This window comes from Phasianus colchicus, chromosome 6, assembly GCF_987193195.1.
Source record: "Phasianus colchicus chromosome 6, bPhaCol1.hap1.1, whole genome shotgun sequence".
In the NCBI taxonomy this organism is placed as follows: Eukaryota; Metazoa; Chordata; class Aves; order Galliformes; family Phasianidae; genus Phasianus; species Phasianus colchicus.
Genome location: NC_143441.1, coordinates 48,436,467 through 48,442,230, shown reverse-complemented (window position 1 = coordinate 48,442,230; position 5,764 = coordinate 48,436,467). Strand labels below are relative to the sequence as shown.

Genomic DNA, 5,764 nt, shown 5'->3' with positions numbered 1-5,764 from the left:
CTTGTTTTGGAGGACAACAAGAAGTTGAAAGATTTTCAGTTTCAGCTTAAATTACAAAGGGAGGAAAGAAGGAATGGGAAATCTGCTATTTACTGTTACTTTTTTTTCCTGTGTATCAACATACGTGACTAAATGGCACAATCTGGACTCAAACACTGATTATCAAGGATAGATCATTTCTGAACACAGAAGAACACAACTTGATTTGGGGAAGTTTCAAGCAGACTTCTTGGTCGTTGGCACAAGGACTTGGTGTTCACGGAGAGTAAAGACAGTGAAGCTGGTGCAATTCTCAAACGAAACCACTGGCATTCTGCAGAGCTGGAGATGTGTTTTTCAACACTTTTCGCTCATTAAGAACAGCTTCTATCCACCAGCATGTTAATCATTAGCTGTAGATGGCTGGAGGGGAAGAGGAATGTGTTGAGGTTCTAGCAGAACTTTTATGTGTTAAAGTTGTTGGCTAGATAAGATACGGCAGAAGATCAGGTTAAAGGCTGTATTTGAAATATTTTCAGTGGCTCTGCAGTTCAAAAGAGCCATTCAGACTGCTGCTAGTGCACGCACCCTTACGTCAACCAGAGGAGGGAGGTATGCACCTTGTAGAGGTCTTCTAATTCACTATTCAACAGTAACTGCTTTTCTCCATTGGCTGGGTGGGGAACATGAGGATCTGGCCCCAGGGTTATGGAAGTCTCAATTTCTCTTTGATGTCTTGAGTTCTGGTTGCATACTCTGTGCTTTAGTATCTGAAAGTGATCATCACTCAGGGTTTGGAGGGTTAATCAGCTTGATCCATAGAATGTCTTAGCTCGAAGGGACCTAAAGATCACCAACTTCCAACGTCCCTCCTACAAGGAGGGTTTCCAACCCCAAATTAGGCTGCCCAGGGCCCCACCCAACTTGGATCCAGAGCAAGATGACTTCAACCTAGGAAATCTGTAGACCCAGATCTTGTTCTGCTGTCTCCCATAGGCCCTTTCAGCTGCCATTTAACACTCCTGGCTCCAGTTCTCCCACACACAGTAAGAAGGCAATGCCTCAAGCCACTTTTACATCTAATGGGAACATGGAACAAAGTCACATAATGGCCCTACTGACATCACAAATGTGCCATGTATGCCACCAGCAGCACAGTTGATGCAACAAATCCATCAGCTTGCATTCAAACCATCCATCTCCTAACACACTGGACTTTTCCAAACACATGTTACTGGTGTGAGACTCAGTAAAGGTGACTGTTGTTCGGTAGAAAGCCTAGAATTATTTCACTTTGCAAAGTGTTTCAGTCAGCAGCCAACCAAACTCATACTGAGCATTCAGCATTTTATTTTTTTATGCAGAAATAAATGGCAAAATTCCCATGATCTTCAAAGGGAGACTACTGCCCAGAGTACGTATGTAATGCATTACTATTAGATGGAAATACTTGCTGGGCTCTGTTATTGGTGAGATTCAGAGTTTTATTTTTAACTGCTGTATTTTATTTTATGTCATTTTGGCTCTGAAGAAAACCTTTTCAATTTGTTCTGGGAAAGAAATAAAATCTGGTCCAGGACAGTTTAAACTACGGTCTCTGCCCACAACATGAAAATCCAGAGATTTGGATCAAACTGTATTACCAAACACAGACCTGGGGAAGGAAGATTGGTGGTGAGCTCAGTTCTACTTTGCAGCACTGATCTTGTTTTCAGGAATAATCTCTGAACATTGCAGACTGGATCTCTGCTAAAAAAACAGAGGTGAGTCTGTTGGGAAAGAAGCAGGCCAGAGAAAATAGTTGAGGTGATTAAGTGAAGCCATCCTCGTAAAGAAGGAGGGCACAAACAATTGCAATGTTCTCTGGTGTGGCTGCAGCTGTGGGTAATGCGGGAAAAGGTTGGCAGAGCAGCAATGTGCCCAGGTCCTGCCTGAATCTGACCACTGTGAAACCACTGCTCTGTGACTGCCAGTCTGCCTTAAGCTCTGTATGTGAGCGTGGGACCTGTCATTACTTCCAGAGACCACAGCTGTATCCATAGCAGGCTGCTTCCCCCAGGGCTCTCCTCACCTGCGCTCATACTTTACTCCAAACAAAAGCTGCAGACTACTATCCTCAAAGGGGATGCCAGCAACTGTGGGCTGATTTATGAGTTGCTGTCAGATACAGTGTGATAGAAGAAGGTTTGCAAGCTTTGCAGGGAGAACAGGTGGCTCTAAAGAAAGCTCTCCAGGTCATGGCTGTTGGTGATAAGTTGGCTAGCTGCAGCTTGGGAAATTGTATTTTCTGCAGCATCTGGAGGAACCCAAGACTGGGAGGAGATGGATGGGCAATGATTCTTCATGGCTCTGTCTCCTGCACAGGATCTAGATCACTGGGGGCAAGTTATTCCCTAGGTGGGCATCACCAACATTAGTGTTGTAGCTGACCCAGGAGCCCCACATAGGAGCCATGGCTATGTTCAGTCAATCACATGAACCAAAACCAGAGAAATGACATGCATTTTGAGAGGCAGCAATTAACAGTGAGCAGATGTGAGAAAGAGTGTGAAGGGAAAGGCTGTGATAGATCCTCCCACTTTCCTCTGAAGCACCTGCTAGTGGTCACAGCTGTAAGAGTGCTGCTTGACCCAAGGACTTCTCTAACAGAATTATTTATTTGTGTTTGGCTCAAGATTCATGGCTTCCTGGGTCGACAGCCCAGAAATGGGATGTTCAGTGCACTGAGCAGAGGGAGGAGAAAATTCACATTTGGCTTTCTGTTTTTCCCATTTTACAGCATTCCTGGAGTGAGATGAATAAATTCTACCCTTTGCCCATGAACACTTCTCAAAGAGTCAGTGTCAGAATTGTGGTTTCTCAGTAAAAGCTCTGGACCAGCTTTCCAAGTGGAGTGGGCAGATTGCGAACAGCTGAAGGACTGAGCAGCACCATTTGCCATGGTGAAGAGCCACCAGGCTAGAAGAAAACTTCTCGGCTCATTGCAGCCCTGATCTTGCAGGTGGCAAGGCCATATGTTAGAGCCACACTGACACAGCTGTGAGAGCTCTATTTATATGACATGGCTTATAAGCTTCTTCATTTATCAGTCCACATGTGTGTGTCTCATGCCAAATCTCAAGTCTTCTGTACGTGCCCCTGTTACCCAAGAAGATCAAGATCGGTCTTGGCATAAACTCTCTCCCTTGGGTTTGATCGTATTATCCTTTTGGGCTTTAGTAGGATGCCAGCATACCCTCAATCTTTTACAAAATTGCTTTTTTGTTGTCCTTCCTCTAAACCCCTTTCTTCACTTTGCAATTCAAACCCAGGCCTTCTGCACGCTGATCAAAGCATGGACCTGGATCCAGATAGTCACACCAGGACCTGACCAGCAGCAGGTACACATCTCACCTGGGACACACAGAAATGTTTCCAGAGATGAAACCTGGGATAAGTTTCATCCCTTATCTGCATGCTTTCCCCGTAATGGGAAACATTGCATTTATTGTATCTTGTTTTCAGCTGTCCCCAACTCCTAATGTTCCTGTTCCACAAACCATAAAATTGAAAGTCCCTGAATTAACTACTTGCAATTTGAAGGCTTTTGTTTTACCCTCCTTTAACCAGTTAATCTAATCTCTCGCAAAGAGATTAGAAGATGATTTTATATCACCATTTTATTTTAGGAGGGCTTTGGCTGCTACAACAGAAGAGCCCTTGTGGCTGGAATCCCTCCTCAAAGTGATTTGTGAATTGAAGGCAACTCCTCCTCAGCTCTCTGCCCACCACTGCATGAGTCAGGGAGCAGCTAGAGGAAGCTACAGGAGAGGTTTGCAGCTAGAGCCTTCCTCATGCATGGAAGTGGTTGGTAATGTGTGGGAATGTTCCCCTAAACATCACCAATGAGCACTGCCACACACGTTTCCTTAACAGCTCCAGGGACAGTGACTCCACCACCTCCTTAAGCAGCCTGTTTCAGTGCCTGACCACTCTTTTCTTTGCCTCTGTGCAGCCTTCCAGCCACTCTGCCCCAAGTCTGCAGCCGATGCCTGGGGTTGTCCTGAAGCACAGGGCTGAGGCTGCACTCAATTCCCTCATCCAGACTATCAATACAGATATTAAACAGCATGGACTCCAATAGTGACCCCTGGGGAACACCACTTGTGACGGGTCTGGCTTATGCATTTCCCTGAACATGACTGTGAAAAGCAGCTCTTGGCTGCTCAGAGTGAGACCAGCCGGAGGTCCTGAGTGAAGCTGGGAGTTGAAGTCTTGGAGCAAAGGTCTATCAGTGCCCTTATCCAAGGAGCAGCTAGGTAATAGGGAAAGGGCTAGCTAACCATGTGTGGGACAACCTTTCCAGAGATAACTAAACACATCTGGGCCTGATTTGTGCAAGTAGGATAGAGCATATCAGTGGAAGGTGAGGAGTAAGGGGTGAGATCCACTAATAGCAAATGCAGAGCTGCTCCCAGGTGGAGCAGGAAGCCTGCTTCTGCAGCAGCTTTAGGAACAAGAGACCTGCACAGGTTGCTGTGCAGGCACAAATCAGTCCCCAGCAGGGCTTGGCAGCAAGCAGTGAATCAAAACCATCCCTCTGGGGCACGGAGCTGCTCCAAAATGCAGCAGTTTTACCTTGTTTAAAAATCTTCAGCCTGGGAGCACCACAGTCCCTACCCCCTTCATGATGCCCCCCCTTTCTGCATCCCTCTCCTGAAATTACATACAGCCCAGAAACCAGGGGTGCTGGCATCTGCTTGGATAATTTGGTTGACTGAGCATGACTTTGATTCATTTATTTTTTTGAGAGGGAAATATTTGCCTCAACTGGAGAATAATTCCCTCCCTCTCCTGAGATTGTCTTTAATAGCTAAATCTCAGCATGCTCACTCACTCTCATACCTCTGGAAACAATTGAATCAATTCCTTGTTTATAGAATGACTGTGTTTGTGCACAGTTGACAAAATAAAACTTGCCTTTTATTCTCCTGCTAGATCTCAATAGCATTTATCTTCAAAGAAAACTTTCACTAGATTTTGTGTGTTTCTTATTCTCCAGCAGAATGCACTTTTAGGGAAATGGGAAATTAAGTCCAGGGCAAGACATACTACTCACATGAAGGAATTCTGGTCCTGACCTAAATCCACTTTTTCAATCCTCAGTCCGTCTGATTTTCAGGAGCTGATAGCTGGAAGCGGACTTGAAATACACAACACAGACATTTATATCATAGATCTCAATCACAGATAATGCACCGAAAGCTCTGCCTTGATAGTTGTTTTTCAGGAATCTGCTGATCTCTCAAACTCCTTTTGCTGAGGTTCATTTTCTCTGCTCTTAGCCATCTGGAGGGTGGAAAACCTGTACTCTTTCAGACTTAGAAGTGGGATGGCGTGAATCAATCCATCCTTGCAGTAAGGATTCCTCTGTCCTATTATAGATGTCTAATTTGGATGAGACAAAGCACACCAGGATCCCACATTTAAGAGGAGCCAAAGGTTACTTGCTTTCAGTAAGACACCCACATTTGGTCCAAAAATCCCTTGTATTGGTGCTGGAAACAGAATGCACAGCTACATATGAAAGGACCACCCAATACTGGGGCAACAGGGACTCACCCTGGACAAGGTGGATGATGGAGACCTGCGATGCTCCCTGGGAAGGGCCTGGAAGCTGTGCCTCCATGCAGCATCTCAGATGTCTATCATTTCTACAGAGAATCATGGAGTCATTAAGATTGGAAAAGACCACTAAGATAATCTAGTCCAACCACCTACCTACCACCAATATTACTCACTAAAC

The 5,764-nt window shown here is 45.2% G+C and overlaps 1 long non-coding RNA gene across 2 annotated transcripts; it reads left to right on the top strand.

The window, feature by feature from the left end:
• Window positions 1-387: 387 nt before the first annotated feature.
• LOC116238287 (uncharacterized) lies at window positions 388-4,938 on the top strand. Of its 2 annotated transcripts, XR_016467918.1 has the most exons (6): window positions 388-1,234; window positions 1,344-1,393; window positions 1,511-1,742; window positions 2,759-2,980; window positions 3,291-3,359; window positions 3,648-4,938. It is a non-coding gene; the product is annotated as an uncharacterized LOC116238287 (long non-coding RNA). The 2 variants fall into 2 exon arrangements; XR_016467917.1 differs by having other exon boundaries at window positions 388-1,393.
• The last annotated feature ends 826 nt before the right edge of the window (window positions 4,939-5,764 follow it).